General features: G+C 43.3%; 1 protein-coding gene across 1 annotated transcript in view; it reads left to right on the top strand.

Annotated features, from left to right (window-relative positions):
* LOC140993515 (zinc fingers and homeoboxes protein 2-like) overlaps positions 1–20,245 on the top strand; it is a 122,207-nt gene that overhangs the window by 33,680 nt on the left and 68,282 nt on the right. The window contains exon 2 of the mRNA XM_073462974.1: positions 421–575. The gene's annotated coding sequence lies outside the window, so the exon portion shown is untranslated. The remainder of the gene's footprint in view (positions 1–420; positions 576–20,245) is intronic.

Genomic DNA, 20,245 nt, shown 5'->3' with positions numbered 1-20,245 from the left:
CGTCCGTCCGTCCGTCTGTCTGTCTGTCTCGCTCTTTGTTTCTCTCTCTCTCTCTCTCTCTCTTTGTCGCTTCCTCCCTTCTCCGTTTTGGCACATGTTGCCACGGTAACCACTGCCTATTTTTTGGCCAAGTTGTGGTGCAGTTTTTAAGGCCCATACTGGGTTCTACCACTCCTTCATGTACGCACATTCAAACACACCCACCAACACCCCCTGTTCACACACACACACACACGCACACAACATCATCATCATCAACACCTCCACGGCTGCATCACACACACACACACACGCTGTCACACCTACACACATGTGCAGCAGGTCCGATTTGTCTTCCCTCACACACTTTCACACACACACACACACACACACACACACACACACACCCACTCCTCCGCTGACGTCCCTCTCTGCTTTCAGATTCCACAGGAGATTACCCAGAGTGCCGCTGGCCCGACGATCATCCAGAAGGGAGAGAGACAGCGAGGAGGACGCACCGTGATTGGAGGAGGAGGTGGAGCCTCAGGCAGACCCCTCCCCCCTCAAGTGAAGCCCCTCCCCTCTGAGGAAGTGCAGTAAGTAGCTGCTTTTATCATATTTTGAAGCCAGACGTTGTTTCGTTGAGGGGTTTTATTTTGAAATATGGACATCAGCACGTCCTGTTTTCTTCGTTATCAGCCCGTCTTCTGCTCGTTGTAGCTCCACAGGATAATGGAAAGTTTTGTCTCCGTAGCGATGACGTGCAAAACTGTGTCTGTGGACAAGAAAGCACTTTAAATCTGGTTACACAACCTCGACTCAGCCTTTAACCACTGGAAGAAAATTTTGTCTGAAAGCTCCTGCAGGACACGGTGGGCTGAGAGGTGACGTTTTATTTAAAGGTTTGCTGAACTTTTGTTGAAATTCAGGTAAATGCCAGTCGGGCATTCAGCGTTTGCCAGCAGGTCTTGAGTCGTGTTTGTTTTAATGGCGGCTCTGCAGGATGGTGGAGCTTCAGGACTGCTGAGCCGTTGTTGTCGAGGTTTTGTCCATGTCAACAACCCAGATTGAATTTTTAACTGTAGTGTCACGGCAGTAGAGGATCTGCAGTTGCTTTTTCTAGTCAGATAATGTTATTTCCTGACTAATAAACGTACCTTTAATGTGCTCCAGAAGAAGCTCCCAGCGCCTCAAGAGCCTTAGAGAACTGAACCATTCTGGTGTCAGCAGTTGCTGCTAGTTGGTCTTGAAATGAAGAACATGTGGAGGTTTTTTGTAAATCTGTAGCTCATCTGGTAGTTTGGTGATAGTTTCTTAAAGGAGCAATCCCTAAAATAAGGTCAGGACAACAAACATCACCAACTGAGTGTGAAGAAACAAGAAGACGTCTATGTTCTGTGTTGCAGAGATGGGAGATGTAAAAGCACCCGTTCACTACTTAATCTAACCCTCAGTATCCGACCGCAGCCGCGCCAATCAGCACTGAGCAGATCGAGCCTGACAGCAAGTCAGACAGTGGAGCGTCGTAGTGCAACAAAGTCCAAAATATTAACAATAAAAACACTTAAAACTAAAAAAATAATGAAATGATTTAACTATGTGGCTACTCAACCACAGTAGAAGCTCATAAGTCAAGGAGAAATGATGAAATAAACACAGTCGGTGCAACTCAACAACATCAGGCAGATCCCTCCGCTACTGAAACACTCATGGTGGAACAAAGGAAGAACAGAAACATTATCAACGGGCCCGGTGGAGTCAAGAGGTACTGACAGGAAATATTTTGACATCTATTTTCCTTACTAAAAAGAAAAAATACAACTTGTACACCGTCTGAATTCAAGTTTCTCTCTTTTACTGAACTTAGACGAGCTTAATCTCGTCGTTAACTCATCGTAAAACACATAAACTGAATCAAAGTCACCAGGTTTGTCTCCACAGTCACCTCTGGTTCGGTCCAAATAAAACTCAGTTCACAGAGTAAGATGTGAAAATATTCCAGCTCTACACGTCGTTTTCGGAGTCATAGTCCTGGTCCAAGCCGCTGTAAATCGCCTCCTTACTTTATTCTCTGTCTTCAAACTGACCTCCGTCGCGCTTCAGTCTCAATCTGCTGTCCATCGTGTTTATTGGGGTCGAGAAGATCCTGGTTCACAGCAGTGTGTCCAGTCTTCTCATAGGACCACTAAGCTCCATGCTAAACTGAGCTACTTGCTAATAGCCGCTAGCCGCTACAGCCAAAGACGACAGCAACAGAGTGCAGTGAACAGCAGCAGTAGTGTTTTTTTGCTGCTCCTACACCTGTAAGATCTCCAGCACCTGCTCAGAGGATTTCTTTGTGGCTTCAGAAACGTGGAAATGTTTCCTAAATAAAAAGAAAACTGCTGTTAATGGACCTTGACCCATATATGCCATGCTCCAAAGGCTGTCGGGTAACACAATCACCTGCAGACCACAGTGTGAAGTTAGTTACATAAAAAAAAGAATTGATTTTAAAAAATGTTTTAGCTCATTTAATGTCACAATTTACACAAAAAAACGTGATTTGAAGACGACTCCTTGGATTTTGTGATGCAGATTTAATTTCTAGCTTCCATGAGCAACAGAAAAAACAATAAAAGCAACAAAGAAAATGTTTGTTAGCTGTAGCCCTCCACCACTTACCAATGAGATGCCCTTAATGATTCATTTCTCATCGTTAAATAAAGTGAATTAATACTTAACTGCCGTGCGTGCTGTGAGTGTTGCAACTTTAACTTAACTGCAGCCAAAAAACGTTAGAAATTAACCGTGAATCCTGCGCCTGCATTAATTAGCCAAAACAGTTTGTAGACCCTCAAAACTGAGGCGAGACCTGAACAGCTTGGACGAACACCGAGGGAAGTGAGGTGTTACTAGACTGATGTCAAACTGTAAACAGGAGAACGTCCAAGAGCTCAGTGTGAAAACACATCACGAGTACAAGTTGTAATCCCTGAAGTGTGTTAGATCTGAAACTTTGTCAGGTTAACGTCGGTGTGGAGAGAAAAGAAATTAAATAGAAGGTAGTCGTTCGCTTTATCTCTTCATCTGTGGGAGAAAACAAACTGTCAGAAAGTCTCCACATTCTGTAGTGAAGAGCGACGACTGTAAAGCAAGCTGGTGTAAATCCCCGAGATTTGTTCAGAGCGATGAGTCAGTCAGAGGAAGATCTGATGAGACGGCTCAGAGGAGGAAATCCAGGAGGAGAAAACAGATCCTCTGTGGAGGAGAAGAAGAAGAAGAAGAAGAGATGTTTATGTCACCTCATGTTTACGTACAGTGATTCTTCATGATTAAACCTTTGCACACCACATTTTGCAACGTATGTGATGGGTAGAAAAACACAATGCTGTCGCTCCAAATTGGAAAAGAAGTGATTTCACCCGACAACGTTCGATAACTTCCTGTTTAAAAAACAGGAAAAACACCTGTGGAGTCTCAGTCACTGAAGACAAGATGATATTTGAAGCTTTCTGTCATTTTACGAACACATTTTCACAGCGTTTCTTTAACCATAAAGAATCACTGAAAGAGGTTTTTATACATGAATATGACATATGACATGAATATTGGAGAAAAGCTCTCAGTGCAAAATGAAAATTCAGACCTTCCACTGACAGTAAATTCCTCCCAGGGCCTTAAATTCAGTATAAAATTGTGTTTTTCCCACTTTCTGAGCGACTGAAGGACGCTGGAGGGACAAAAGAGCCCCAACATGTGACGCTTCGTTTGATTTTACTTTAGTTTTCTCCTCCTGATGGACAAGAAGTGGTTTCACCTGACATCAGTGAACAAAAAGACAAACACCTGTGGCGTCTCAGTCAGCGAAGACAAGATGGTGTTCTTGAATGTGAAGTTTTTTTAATGTGCCTTTTGTCATTTGACGCACACATTTTCACAGCTTTATACATAAATATGAGTTGACATGAATGTTGGAGACAAGCTCCCTACGCAAAATGTCTGTAAATCCACGCCAGGGACTTGAATTTAGCAAAATATTGTGCTTGTCCTCGTCTTTTCCCACTTTCTGAGCGACTGAAGGACGCTGAAGGGACAAAAGATGTGACGCTGTGTTTGATTTTACTTTAGTTTTCTCTTCCTGATGGACGAGAAGTGGTTTCACCCAACACTTGGACGACGTCATCACCCACATACAACGTGATTAAGCGGAAGACCAGACCAGAATGAACTCTAGCTATATAAGTTTTTTATTATATATATCGATTTAAGCAGGATCACGTCAACAACACTGGGCGGCTGCCTGCAGGAGGTCCGTTTTCAAAGGGTTAAAGACACAAAAAGCTGTGAAAATATGTGCATCAAATCACAAAGAGCTTGTTGGAAAGCTATCATCATCTCGTCTTCACTGACTCAGACTCCACAGGGGCCTGGTTTTTGTTGTTTGTTTGTTTTTTACATGAAGTTAAACACCGGTGTCGAGTGAAATCACTCCTCGTCCATCAGCAAGAGAAAGCTAAAGAGAAATCAAACCCAGCGTCACATCTTGGGGGCTCTTTTGTCCCTTCAGCGTTGTTCAGACCCTCGGAAAAGTGGGAAAAGAGCAGGAAAAACACAATATTTTCACAAATTTTAAGGCCCTGGGATGAATTTTCATTCTGCACTGGGAGCTTTTCTCCAATATTTATGTCAGCTGATATGTTCCTGAGTGATTCTTCACGATTAAAGGAACATAAAAGCTGTAAAAATGTGCGTAACATCACAAAAAAGCGTGTTGGAGAGCATCATCATCTCGTCTTCACTGAATGAGACTCCACAAGTGTTTGTCCTGTTTTTTTTCCACCGGTGTCAGGTGAAACCTCTTCTTATCCACCAGGAAAAGAAAATTTAAAAATGAAAACCCAGCTTCACATCTTGGGGCTCTTTTGTCCCTCCGGCGTCCTTCAGTCGTTCAGAAAGTGGGAAAAGAGCAGGAAAACACAATATTTGCAAAAAAAAACTCAAGGCCCTGTCAGTGGAAGGTCTGATTTTTCATTTTGCATCTGGAGTTTTTCTCTGTTCAATTAAAATACAAGTTTTTTACAATCTGCATGCATTTTAATTCAAGGTAGAACGAAAGAAACAAATATCAGGTCGTAAAAATGTGAAATTGGGGTTTTGAGCTCGTAGTAATGGAGCTGTGAAGGCTGCTGATGAAGAGGAGAAGAGAAGTGACTGCAGAGGGAACAAATGGAGAGAGAGTGAGAGAGTCACACCTGGAGGGATGAGTAAGAGAAGGCCAAGACACCTTTTTGTGAAAAAAAAAAAAAAAAAGTGTCTCCGACAAAAAAGTCAGCGAGACACTTTGAAAGACGTGACATTTCATTTCTGAGATTCAAAACAGAGGTCCAGTTCTCTGCAGACTGACTTTTGTCGAGTTAAAAAGTGCAAGATGGAGCGAGTGTTGGAGCTGGTGTGACGGAGCAGGAGGGGAAGTGAAGTATTGAATGATCCGACAGCAAAAAGAACAAAAATGAAAAGCTGGAGATAAGAGACGAAGGTGATTTGATACCTGAGGAGAAGAAAAGAGCAGCAGGAAGAGAGGCCGTACTTCAGACTGTAGATACAGTCAGAGCCAGGACTGAAGACGAGAGAGGAGAGGCTGAGATGGTTTTTGAATCAGGTAGTGTGTGTGTGTGTGTGTGTGTGTGTGTGTGTGTGTGTGTCTGCGCGTGTGTGTGTGCGCGCGCTGGCCGTCCTCAGCTGGATCCAACGTGCTCGGTTCAGCAGGTTCATGCACTAACAGTTTAAACATGGCAGCGTCCGCAGCCTCTGGTGCCCCCGCGGCACTGAACTAAAACCCACTTTGTAGTCGGAGCTGCCACAGAGGCGGCTGCTACGCCGGACGATTGTGTAATTTGGGACAACACACACACACACACACATTTGGGGGAACTTTTCAACAAAGCGTGTTTCAGCAGAGCCTCCTCAGTTTGTGTTAAAAGTTTTGCTAACCACATCTGGAGCTGTCACGGAGGTCCCGAGCAGAATATTTGTATCTGGACCAGGATAGAAACAGACAGCTGACGAGTGACGGTGGACTCAGTCGCGGTCTGAAATGTAGATTTGTTTGCTGCGTGGTTCCTTCAGACGGAGAGCTCGAGACCAGTGCGACCTTCTAGATGCATTTTGCAAACACATTTTGGAGACAGTGGGACTCAAACTAAACGAGGAGCACCTGTGCCACTTCTAAATATGCTCCTGTGATCGTGTTTGTCGCTGTTTGAATCCAGCCTGCAGTTTCAACACTGAACTGATAAACCAGAAAACAAGAACAAACAGCACATTCGATTTATTACGAACAGATTAATCAGTAATACAGTTAAGATGGAAACAAATACAAATGTATTACGGAGCATGTGGTGCTCTTACATTTTGTGCTGGTGCTCCCAAAAATGTTCCCGTATGGGAGCAACAGTGCTGGAGGAAGAAAGCTGGTCTGGCGCCCTGGAAATGAATACCACATTTATGACTCTACGCCTCCACACGCCCAGAAATGTTGGCCTCCTCTGTCTTCTATCTGTTTTGGAGTAAATGAATGACTTGCTGCCGGTTGAGTTACCTTATATCAGGTGCACCTATACGCTATGTAATGGAGATCACAGCTGTGTGCCGTTGGATGATGACATTGTCGTGTAGATTTGGATGTTATTTGTGTTACAGTAGCTTCTCTGTTCACGTGTTGATTCTCTGTAAAACCTTTAAAACTCATTTCAAACAAAGTTCCTCAACATTGAATATTTCTAGAATAAATTAGTTAATTTTCAACAAAGGCTGTTCTAACTTTTTCGTTTGTGCAGCAGATTTACGTACGTCTGTGTCTGTAACGTCCCAGTTAAAAAGACGTATCGGTCAGTCTCGTCTTCAAAGCGTCTGTTTTCACATTGTTCAGGCGCTTCTACGTGATACAAATACCACATTTGCGTCGAGACATGTGGGCCTCCTCCGTCTTCTGTCGTACGTTATGGAGTAAATGAGTGAGAGACGTCATTGAGTTACCTTTGTATCAGCTGCAGCCTGTTTAATGGAGATTACTGCTGAACACTGTTGGATGATGATTTTTTGCATCTGTTGAGTTGAGTCCGTCTCTTCTTGCTGCTCTGCACTGATTTTCTGTAAAACCCTTTAAAACAAATGAAGTATAAAAAGCCTCATGATGGTTTTGGGTAACATTCAGGAATATTTTCATATTTAACTCACTGCCACAGTGACATAGTTACATGACTTCTGACTTGTTGGAGTGTAAAAGCTGTGTAAATACCAACTAAAAACCAAACCGTGTTGAAATATTCTACTCATGTTGTTTGTGTGCATCTGTGAACCCGTCTGAAACTTTCACCATCTTTGCTATAAGATCTTTCCACTGCAGCTCCAGCACCAAATCACCAGTCTCTGGGCTCGCTAGTGCAGAAAACCTGACCATCCAGAGCCAAAATTTACCAGAGTTTGGCTGCGGTCCAGTCAGCTTTTTCAGTGTTTTCCTGGGCAGCAGCCAGCCTGCAGGCCGGTGCCAGCCCCACTGGGTGCTCGGGAAGGTTTATTTTCCCGGCCCTTCTGCTTTATTGAATGGGCTCTGTGGAGCTCAAGGGGTGGAGCGTCGTGCTAACACTGCCAAGGTGATGGGGGGCAGTTTGCACAGGGGTCATCCTGCTAAAAATATTTGCATCGAAGGTGCTGCGAAACACCTCGAATGAAAGCTACCAACAAACGGCAGAATGCTGATGGTTGCAGGAACGACTCTGCACCTGATCATTTGGAGGGTTTCTCCTCTTCGTACCTGCGCAGTCGGAGAGATTTCATGACCCCTCAGGTCTTTGAAACCTGATTAAAAAAGCGAATGTTTCATCTTAAATATGAGTGGGTTGTAAGAGAAGATGAGGCTGTTTTCTCCTCTCCAAGGAAGCTTAGATTTTTGCAGATTTGTGGCTTAATCACCTGAGATACGTCACTGCATGTGTGGCTGCTGAATGATGTTATCAGTCTTAATTAAACGCTCAAACTGCACGTCAATACTTATTATTAATTGTGGAAAACAAAGGCTGCAGGATTGATGTCAGAGCTTCCACCAAACGGCTTGCAGGAGGTTGCAGGAACATCTCTGCACCTGACGATTTGGAGGGTTTTTCATCGGCAGGAGAGTTTCACGACCCCTCAGGTCTTTGAAACCTGATTTAGAAGTTGAGTGGGTTGTAGGAGAAGATACGGATGTTTTCTTTGCAGATATGTCTCTTTATCACCTGCATGTATGGCCACTGAACGATGCTTTCATTCTTAATTATGTGGAAAAATCAAACATTTCAACATCAGTAGACCTAAATGTTTGAGTATTGCTGCGTCTCGTTATTAATTGTGGGAAAACAAAGGCTGCACGATTAATGCGATGCCCTAATGTTGTGTCACTCTCTGATCATACTGTTGTTAATAAAATCGCCATCTGTTAGCGCCAAATGCTGCTGCTTCAGTCTTAAATCTGCGCGGCTGCGGCGGTGGGAGTGTGTGTGTGTGTGCGTGTGTGCGTGTGTGTGTGTGTGTGTGTGTGTGTGTGTGTGTGTGTGTGTGTGTGTGTGTGTGTGTGTGTGTGTGTGTGTGTGTGTGTGTGTGTGTGTGTGTGTGTGTGTGTGTGTGTGTGTGTGTGTGAGGAGCGGTTACTGTACGGGGGCTGGTGGGATCTCCACAACCGCTGGTGGAGGTATCGACTACGTGGGAGAGAGAGTGACTCACCCCTCAAAATCCACACACACACAGATACACACCTGTGGAGGAGGTGTGTGTGTGTGTGTGTGTGTGTGTGTGTGTGGGCAGTCAGTGTGGCCTGGCAGATTGTTGCAGAGCTGTAGTATGAAGCCTCGCTGCTGCTGCTGCTGCTGCCACACTTTCTCTTTCTTTGTGTGTCTCTGCTGTGTTGAACACACCTGCGCCGGCGCCTGGTTGTAGCAGCAGACTCATTGTGATTCACTTGTTTTGCTTGTCGGTTGTGTGTGATTTCAGCTCTTCCTCTCGAGGTCTTAAGTTTTTTAACTTTTACGTTGTCTTTTTTTTTTTTTTTCCTTCCTTCCCTCGGCTGTGAAGTGTTTGTGGGTGTTCTGAGTCGAGAAATGTGTCATCCAAAGTCTGTGTGCTGATCCAAAATCCCCCCTGTTGTTCTTCTTTTTGCAAAAATGTCTACAAATTAACACTATCAGAGTGACTTTCAACACATTCAAAGTGTATATGGCTCCGCAACAGTGTTGATTCAACTTCTTTTAAAGTTGGTGTGTCAACACGGTATTAGAGTCATTTTTAACTCTTTTGTAGTGGAGATGTGACGCTCCCTGACACGAGTACAGGATTAGAGGTGAACACTCTCACAGTGTCTTTGTTAACGACACAGACGTCACACTGTAAGGTGTAAATAATCAATAATCACTTCTAATACGAGCACACTCATCGCTCTCCGGTCGTTAAAGTGCTCCAGTGTGTGTTGGTTGCTCAGCCTCTCTCCGCTAACGTTGGTTTCTGTGCGATGGGTTATGTAAATACTTCAAAACCCATCACCCAGAGGCCTGTTATAGTAAGCAATGATATAATCTGTTTACAGCAACACAAAATAATCTAGCCTTCTTCCTCTTTAGCCTCCTCCTTGTGGGCTGAATGCTCACTTTCAGTTTCAAAAGTGTCTTCAGCAGCAGGAAACAGTTTATTTGGAGCTCTATTGTTCTCCAGGCGAGCATCAAAACAACAAATGTATGTAAATCAGATCAACTGAGCTGCAGCAGCTGAGTGAATCTTCAGCCATAGTTTGAGAAAAGAAAATGTGAATTAATGCACACGGGCATCGAACCATCAGAGGAAGTACTGGCAGCTGCAGGCGTGGTTTAGATTTGACGACCAGCGTTACATCAGAACTGGAGAGTGTGTAAGAAGAGCAAAGAACAACACCGAAGACTTTTATCACAACATGCGTCCAAGTTTGTACGTGTCATAGGCCATATCTACATTTGTGCAAAATACGTTCACATTACCAACGACAAGGCTGCCAAACGGGTGACCGCAGTTCGGGGCTGCGGTTTTCGGCATTTGTAAGCGTGACAGCAACACATATTTTTGAGGAGACCTTAGGACCTTTCAAGCCGTGTTTGTGGTGACAGAACCGGCTGTTTTTAACGAGACATTGGGACATTTCCAACCATGTTTGTGGCGACCAAAAGCAGACATTTCTTGCAGGAAGTAGAGACATCTCCAGCTGTGTTTGTGGAGACAGAACCAGGTGTTTTTAATGAAACCTTGGGACATTTCCAGCTGTGTTTGTGGAAACAGAACCAGCTGTTTTTAACAACACATTGGGACATTTCCAGCCGTGTTTGTGGTGACAGAACCGGCTGTTTTTAACAACACATTGGGACATTTCCAGCTGTGTTTGTGGAGACAGAACCGGCTGTTTTTAACAACACATTGGGACATTTCCAGCCGTGTTTGTGGTGACAGAACCAGGTGTTTTTAATGAAACCTCAGGACATTTCCAGTTGTGTTTGTGGCGACCAAAAGCAGACATATTTTGCAGGAAGTCGACCATCTCCATCTGTGTTTGTGGTGACAGAACCAGGTGTTTTCAACAATACCATGGGACATTTCAAACCGTGCTTATGGCGACCAAAAGCGAATATTTTTCACGGGAAGTCAGGCTCTTTCCAGCCGTGTTTGTGGAGACAGAACTAGGCATTTTTAAGAAGACGTTCTGTGGTGGAAAACGTGGTTTCTCTCTCCTCTCGACTGGATCCACTGGTGGTACAGTGGTGCTCTCCTGCTGTTGATCTGATTGGTTGATAGACGGTGATAGACAGATGGTTTGTCCAATCAACTGCCAGGTATTTTTTTGAAAGTGTCCGCCCTTTTTCCAAACAGTTTCTAAGGGTGCCTTTCCAGATCGTTCTGTGCAACAAACCATCTTTCTCTTAGTTTTGTGTATTGATGTGAGGAAGGTTAAAGTCTCATCACTCACACACACATCTGATGTTTTTATCCACACACCAACTTTTAACACCTCAGCCAAGTGTAGAAACGTTTTTGCCGTATTTTGAGATCTTTGGGGGGGTTTGCTGTTTCCACTGAGGCTTTTTAAAGGTCCAATTTATAAGAAAGTTGATTTTTGACTGACACTTTGGGATTGTTAGTTGTGTTGGCCGCCATCCTAAAGCGTCAGTATGTGACGAGTCGGGAATGAGACTCAAAAAAATCAACCTTCTCAGAAATTGGACCTTTCATACACTAATTTGAAAATGTGCCAAGAAACAGTTGGATGGAAACCTGCCTAATGTTTACTGAGTTAATTTAGAGATAAACAAGTTTTATTTCCTAAAAGTCAAATGAATCAAACAGATTTCACTCCCACCAGAGTGACATGAACTCTTCATAGAGGTTCGTGAAGCTTCACCATGAAAGTCATGAATCTGAAAATCTGCAGGTTTTTTAAAACTTTAATCAACTTGTGGTCTCCGACGGTTTAAAGCAACTCCTCGTGGGTCTCTCTCTGGCTCGGAGACACTTAAGAACCCCGTCCATAAAAGATGAGGAGGTCAGGATTTAAGCCGCAGTGAAGCACTTCGCTTTCCAGACAGTTTTTTGGGGGGATTTTTAACACCGGCACCCCTCCGTTCGGCGAAAGCAGCTCAGTAACACTGGAGTTTATCCAGCAGCACATAATTGAGGCCATGTTGAAGTCAAGTGTTTTTCAGAGTAATGAGTGTTAGACTGTTTTAGACTAGAAGGTAGATCCGCCTCACAGCTCTCCCCCAATCTCCCACCCACCCACCCACACATTTGTTCAATTTTGCTAAGTGCCACTCAAGAGATATTCCTCAAAAATAAAATAAAAAAATCTCAAATTGATTTTTTATTTATTTATATATTTTTTAGGGGGGAGGGTGGTGGAGGGGGTTAGGAAGGTGCAGATTTTGCATGTTTTTAAAGGCGTAAGTGACGGAAGAAATGGAGATTTTAAAGGTAACTAATCCAATTACAGTTGAAGAAAATGTGGCTGCTGCGTTCAAAATGCAGACGGGGAAACAAGCTAATTGCGGCAGAAGAAAGCAGCCGGATGACCCTCGTACGGCCCCGCCGCTAATGATCGACAAAGCGTTCGATTTGTAGATGCATTTGTCTGAAGTCACACGAGCCTGTGGCTGAAATTTTGGTTTGAAATTGGATGAATGATTTTTTAGAAAATGAGGAGACAGAAGTTTGGCAGTGAGTCTCTGAAGGTTTGGTTTCAGACGTGTGGGAGACATAAGGAACTCAACAAGAAAAAGAAACAGACTGCTTTTAACTGCATTTATGTACACGATATCTGTGATTTTTTAAAATAATGGTTAGGTTAACAAAAAGGTAAATCTGTATTATTGAAGGGGCACGCCACTGATTTTATAGCATGTTATACTGTATATTATATTCTACGATACTGTTTATTTCATACATACATCGTTTAACTCGACACAAGGAGCATTTTAATGTCTTCTGGGACCCTGATGATGTCATTGTGATGTCATCATTGTTACCTCGCGAGGCTATTTGTCGTTGGAAAAGATGTTCCCTGCTGGTGGTGGCACTCTCCTCCTGTTGCTCTGATTGGTTAAAGTTAACCTGTGATTGACAATGACGGACAGATGGATCTTCCAATCAGCTGCCAGGTATTTTTTTTGAAGTGCCTGTTTCCGGATCGTTCTGTGTAACAAACCATCTGGCGAGTCAGGCTAGGAAAGGGAAGGTCTAAAAAAAAAAAGATGGCATTGTGCTGCATTATGGGAAATGTAGGATATTTATGGAGCTTGACCCATTCAAGGGACTAAATTTGGGATATTTCTTTCCCTATGCTGCACAAGTTTTGAACAATCTTTTTAAAAACATGTCTTCTAGTGTCTTCATCTTTATACAAGTGCGATACTAAATCACTAACTCCACTTTAAGGCATGTTTAGTTTCCTTGATGTGGCGAACTTGGGCAGATAAAGTGGAAAGTATTTTTTTAAAGGGATTTAAAAGAGATGACAGGAAATAAAGTCCAGAGCTGGACATTCGACACATCTTCATACCTGAAAATGTCCTGTAATTCTCCAAACGACACGACCGCTGCAGCGTACTAGCACCAGGTGGCCGACACCTTTGGCAGTGAAACTCCTTGGATAGGTTTGATAAAACATCATCGTTCGGGGTTAAAATTACTACGCTACTTATGTAACTTTACTACGTTTTTACGTTCTGGGCTTGTCTGACCCAACCATCACCCCCAACCTCCTCTTGATGTCGCTCTTTATACTGCTAACTGCAAAGTACCACAATCTTTTCCTGCACCTAACCAAACTGCAAGCGTACAACCATGGTTGTTTCATTATAAGACATTTTGGGAGTCACTGGCAATCGATCTATTCAGTGGTTTAGGTTTGAGAAGGAGTAGGGACTCTAACGTACTGTAAAACATTTCATAAATTGGTGTTTTGATGAAGGCGGTGGAGAAGGCGGTTTAATATATCGCCCCAGTTGGGTTGATTGGAAGAGATTGACATGATTTTCATACTCATCAAACCGTTCAGTGACGTCCTGTATCTTTATGTTTCTTCGCTCCGTTATTGAAGATTTTTCTTTAATTTGTCACCCGTCTAGTCTGAAGACATTTCTGCTCTCTCCTGCAGTTGTTATTAAACCATAAACGAGCAGAACAGGAAAAAAAAAAAAGAAAAAGAACACCAGGAAATTAAATATTTGGGGACATAAAGCCCATCTGTGTTCAGTAAAGCTCACAGGAAGCAGATTGTGCTTATAACAGTGTTCAGGATTAATCAGAGTGGGCATAAAGAGACAAGAAGCCTCAAATTACATGCTGAAAATAAAATCTCTAATGAGCGTGTTCAGATGATTGTGTTCATTTTAAATCCTTAAACCTCGACATTAAATACCTGTAGGTATTCTCTAAAAGCTGCCCAGCTGCTGCCGACTCCCTCTGAGGAAGCAGAAAACTCTGCAGCTCGGTCTGCAGTGTAAATGCAGGTTGGGGAATCCTCCATAATGTTTACCGAGTTTACCGACTTGGCTGACGGCTGTGTTTTCTTATCCTCTAACAGAGAGGGTGATTTGACTGATGCTCGTAACAGATTGCATCACAGCAGGAGACGAACTAAAACGGTTTACGCACCGCGGCTCTCCCTAAACTGTCTAACAGTGGCAGCGCTCCACCTTGTAAATTTGGAATAGTAATTTTAGAAATTTCCCAGCAGTCTATCTCCAATTGGCCTTCACTGGGAGTACTGTTTGATATCAGTGAAGTCTCGCAGCGTACCACCTCTGAACAGCAGAAATATGATCTCAGCTCTGTGAAACCAAACACTCTCACTACACCTGAGCCGCATTAAAATCTGTTTTTATTCATAACCCAGTTACCACACCAAGGTTTCTTTTTTTTCCCTCAGTCAGTCAGCGTGGTTAACACCTAAACATATCTTCACACATGTTTTTTTTTTTAAATGTGTACGCTGCTGTGACACGTGACCCACTCTGACACCGCTAACATGAAGGTGTTTCTGTAAACACCAAAAAAAAAAACAAGGCAAGAACATGATCGAATATGACAAAACCTTCCAGCTCCGTTGGTGTTAAATCAGCGAAGAGCCAAGATGAATCTCACCATATCACATCGTTTTTACCGAGAACTGCAGGACATAACAGGTAACTCTCAATCTTTTGACAGTTTCAGGTTGATTTTATCACCAAAATTCCTCTGAATGCTGTCCTTTCACTGCCCGGCTGCCAAAATGTACCAAAATGTTGTCAAGGATGTTGTTGGAGCTTTATCCTGCACACTCAAACAGCATGTTCACTTTCTCTGCAGTTAAAACAATAATAATTTTGGGTGCCCTGGTGGCCGACGGGGTTTAAGGCGCTGACCACTAATCGCAGCGTCCGCATGTTTGAGTACAACTCTTTTCCTTCCCACATTTCCTGTCATCTCCCAACTGGTGACGTCTGGTTTCCACACAGTTTTGTTTTATATACACAGCGTTGTGTTCAACGCACCCAGAAGGCGTGTCTTTACGGATCGGATAGAAACGCCACCACCAACATGGAAGAGAAGCAAAAAAAAAGCAGAGCCAAAGTCACATCCCTTCTGTTGGACCTCATGGGACCTCATTTTGGGAAAAAAAACTGTACTCACATGTGATGTTTGTCAATTAAAAAGATGTTTTCAAGTCAAGAAAGTAGCAGAAATAAACTAAAATACCATCGTCTCGCTCAACACTCGTCACCAACACCAACATGGAGCCAACTGGGCTCAGAAGAGGTCGTAAAAAAGATGAAAATCACAATAAATCTGCTCATATTGACACTGCAGTTCTGTGAAAGGAGAGCTGGTTCTGGTTCTGGTTCGGTTCTGTGAGCTGCTGATATACAGGAGCAGCTCTACAATGTTTCAGTCAGTAGACGACGTCACTAACGACACTGTTGGCTGTGTCGTCTTTATAATGACGTGTTTTCACAGTCTGATGTTTCATTAGTTTGATGACAGACTGACAAACATCATCTGTGTGATTCATGACACAATCAAACAGGATCAATACATCATCTCTCTTCATTCACTAACATTCAAAGGTTTTCTGATAAAAGGTCCCACGGTGGTCCACCTGAACGGACTTTAGCTCTCGTTGTAGTAGTTACTGTTGCCAGGTTGTCGCGACCCAATCTCAGGATCTTTGCATAAAGTTAAACCTTGTTCATCGTCACCGTGTCGTACTGACGGGTGTCTCGTGTGAATCTTTGCATGGTGGCAGCTCTGGCAGGTTTGTTTGGCTTCACAGAGGGCAGCTTCTGCCGGTCAGTCCAGACTAAAATCTTACAATCTGATACAGACCTTTGTGGTCCCCAGACGATGAATCCCTGACTTTTCTCTCTGTTTATGACTGAATACCTTCGAAAAAATGAGGACATTCCCTTCAGCCTGAGCTGGAGCTCAGCTAAGATGGTGAACATGATAAACATGATACGAAACAATAGCACGCCTGTACAGTTTTCGGTCTCTCTAGACATTTGGTTTGTGCAGAATTCTGCCTTTGTGTTGCTGAATTTTGACTCCAAGCGAGGTCTGTCCACAAAAGGTCTCTTTTCAGGACGGTTAAATTTGTCTTTCTGTAACCTGATATGTCCCGCTGAGGGACTGGAGACGGAGAAGGGTTGAGGATGTCGAGGATGGGAGAGAGAGGATGGGGAGGAGCAGGGCGACTCTCTCATTTAAACTGAACGCTTCAACAATCCATTTGTAGTGCAGGATTTTCCAAACAATTCCCCGATGACGGAGGTGGTGTAACAGAGAGAAAGAGACAAAAAAAAAATGGCAGAGCAGCCATGAAATCTGTCTCGTATCAGAGCAGCGCTAACTTGATTCATCTTGTCTGTTGTTTATGAGTACAATACTTCTCTTCTGATGCCAGTTTTCAGGGCGATGTCAGTACGTATGTTTCTGCTGTATAATATTCACATGAACATCGGATGCTCGTTAGACTCGACGCTGATCTCGACCCCCCCGCAGCTCGCACGGTGGAGGACTCGGACCTCAGCTCCATCTGTACAGTATTATCCTTGTTGATTCCCCCTTTGTGAGCTCAATTTTCTGAGAGTCTATTTTGCATTAGTGCTGCATGAATCTTTTTCCACAAAAATCCTCCTCAAGGGTCGAAACAACAGAAACAGCCGGACCTGGACCGAGTATTTGTGTGTACGCCTGAAGCAGAAATCCACCCTGAACTCTGTTACACAACTGTTGGCAGCGAGCTTCACATGTTTGGGTCCTTTCAGCAGTTTGACGTATGTTTATTCTTGCTGTGGGTAATCGGCCAAACGGATTCGATGTGTCCTGCTGGGCACCGAACCTCCACCTAAAGCTGACATGAATGTTTAATACATGTCTCCTAATTTACATCAAGTGTTTGTCAGTTTTAGATGATTTTATTCAAATATTTTTGCACTGCCGCCTGTGTTTAGATGACATTTAACATGTCAGAACCTTGGCCTGTTTTATTAAGTGAAAATTGTAGAAGAAAATGTATTTACATATTCATATTGGAGAAAAAAAAAGTGGTGTTTTTTAAATTTTGGTACAGAAACTCAGCACTGATATTGAACATTTCAAACAATATGCAACACAGTCGATGCGATGTCGGATTCATTAATGGCAGAAAAACATATCAGGAATATTAAACATTAGGTGTTTCTGTCTAGATCAGGAACGTCCAAACTTCTTTCTTCACAGCTGAAACTTAACGATTGGCCAAAAGCAACGACCTATTCAGAGGTAGCAGAAGTCCTCACATTGTCTCCTCCAGGAGAAGTTCAGATACTTGTGTAAAAACAGACTCTGGTAAAAGTAGAAATACTGATTCAGCTTCTTTACTCCAGTAGAAGTAATAGAGTACAGGCTCTGAAATGTACTCTATCTGAAGGACATTTGTGGTCAAAGCTAACTGAAGCTCACGTCATATTAATATAATTCAAAGACTATTAAAGTTAAAGGTAGAGTCAGTAGGATTTGTCCCAGCTGTTCCTGAACGCACCACAAAGATAGTTGATTGTTGAGTCTCATTCCCAGGACGTCAAATAGCCACATGTTGGGTTGGTAAAGCGTCCCGAGCAGCAACAAAGTGAGAAAATAAGAAAATCCAGGCGGAGGGCTGCAGATACGGACTTTCTAGTCGTATTTGTTTCAACATTTGTAACTATGAAAGCGCTGGATATCTCCAGCTGTGTTTGTGATGACGGAACCAGGGATTTTTAGCCAAAACATGATCCCAACCAAATGTTTTTTGTGAGTAACCAACTAAACCACAATGTTGTCAAAACATAAAATTGAACCTCAAGAAAAGAAACGTACATTGACAACATTGGGATGAAGGTTCGCTGTGTGAAGCTGATGAACTGATCGACTGATGAACCATCAATTATCAGACAGATATAATCGCTTGTCGTCAGGAAACATTGAAGTCACTGAGTTTAACAGCTGACTTCCAAAATCAATTTTGCTGCGGGAAGAAATGATATCCTCAAATGAAGTGTTTCAGCACTGGTCGCTGTGTTTGATGAGAGGTATTCTGGGAAATGTAGTAAACTAGAAGCAGAAATAGATGAGGCTCACTAAAGTGCTCTGATTCTCTGCCTGACGTGCGATGAACAATATGATGTCAGAGAATCTGAACCACCTAGATGATTTATTAGTGTTTGTAAATGTTACTCTCAGGCTTCCAGAGTTTTCCAGAGCAGCGAGCAGAGAGTGGGAGTTGCACCGAGCCTACATCTGCACAGCATTACACTTGTTAATCTTCTCTGAGAGGCCAGAGCCTGTTTTCTCTGTAACAACATCTTGATTCTCTCCAAGTAATTCTTCCCTGGGGGGGCGTGAGGAGTCGCAGCGGAGCCGAGGTGCACATACAGAAACTTTGATATCTTCCAAACCCTCGCTCACAGGTCGGCGGGTTCGATTCAGCCTCGTGGTGACAGCAGGGCAGGACGATTAGCAGTGGGTTCACAGACGATTATTGTTTTGGTGAGCAGGCTGTAGGAGAGTGTGAGCTGCCGAAGTGTGTTTGAGCAAGACGCTTTAAGACAAAGTGTGCGCCGGACGTCGCTCTAGATTTCTGGTTGCCATCGTTCAGGGACAGAAAAAGATTTGTAGATCAACACGTGGTAGACGATGTTGGAAATCAATTTAGTCATTTATTATTAAGTAAAACAATCAACGTTTGCTGGTTCAAATTTCATTGTTAATCTTCGTTTTTATATTTTGGTTGGAAACAAGAATTTAGTCCAACACTTGTTTCAGCTCAGCTCGTTTGTAGGCCTTTTGTTTGTTATTTTAAAGCACCTAGACCTCATTTATAATCAGAAGAGACACGGACATCTGACAATATGGGACCTTTAATCAAAGTATAACAGTATATTTGAAGTGGTAAACATTTCCTTCTTCCAGCTTGACAGAGAGCTGCTTTGTCTTTGTTTTTTGTCAGCAGTTAGTAACAGAATCTGCTCTCAGTCACGTCATTTTTGAGAGATTGAGTTACGAACAACTAAGAAGAAAGAAATGTTGAAATTTGAAAAGTCTGTGTTGGCAGCCGTGATGTCTCCCACTGGAGGTGAAAATATGACAGAATAGTCCACAAAACAATGAGAAAGTAGCTGCACAGCTGTTGCTTCTACAGAAACATCAATATGACCATAAAATAATTCATTTCGCTGATTAAAAAGGAGCTCTGCGAAGTTTTTATCTCGTTTTGAGGTTCAAGGTTCATTTAATTGTCGTCCTACAACACTGGATTGTATAAAGAAATGCATCTTGATGCTTCTTGCTTCGTTTTATTGCTGAGCCATGCTGTGGAGGCCAAACTGTTGGAGCGAGCTAGTTGTGAACATTAGCCTTTAGCATTAGCCGCTATCAGAGCTTCCTTGGGGCTGCAGTTGTGAAATCAGGAAAGTTTGTGTAAGAATATGGAGTGAAGCCTCTTGAACATGTTTCAGGTTTTACACAGAGACCAGTTAAAGAAGCTGATGAGGAAACCCATTCAGTTGCAGACGCTAGTGGAACAGATGCTAACTTGGCGATGGTCGGGGGGGTTTGGCTGCCTGGTTTCCAGGCTGTATAGTCGTGGAGACCAAACTGTTGGAGCGAGCTAGCAGCTACCAGGACGACAGCCGGTTTCCAGAAAGCATGACTGACACATCAAACCGGTAAAGGCTGAGCAAACGCTGGTTTTCCAGTCAGCTACTCTGTTTCTGGGGGATCCTCCATTGTGTCAAGCGCTGACCCAACTGACTCATATCTGACACTTAGATTATATCGAGTGGAGGACTCCGATCACCCCTACATCTGTGCTGCATTAGCATTTTCTGCTCGTCTCTGTCCAAAGCCTGTGTGTGTGTGTGTGTGTGGTGGTGGTGGTGGTGGGGAACTCGGAGGAGTTTTGTTTGACGGCGTCGCAGGAATTAACAGGATGTTAGATGACAAGAAGTTACACCGACACACAGTGGTCCCTCTGTCTGCTTCTTCGAACGGTTTGTGTTTGTTTATGGCAACAGGAGATTAGGACCCATCTGGTGTACGTGTGTGTAAATGTGTGTGTGTGTGTCTGTGTGTGTGTGGGTGGGTAGTAGGTTCGGTTTGGTCGGGAGGGCGTGCGGAGAGAAGAAGAATAGAATTGGCGACTGTATTTCCAGCTTCACATGTGTGTAAACGAGAGAGAAGGAAG

Source organism: Pagrus major, chromosome 3 (assembly GCF_040436345.1).
Source record: "Pagrus major chromosome 3, Pma_NU_1.0".
Classification (NCBI taxonomy): Eukaryota; Metazoa; Chordata; class Actinopteri; order Spariformes; family Sparidae; genus Pagrus; species Pagrus major.
This window is presented reverse-complemented; position numbering and strand designations above follow the sequence as displayed.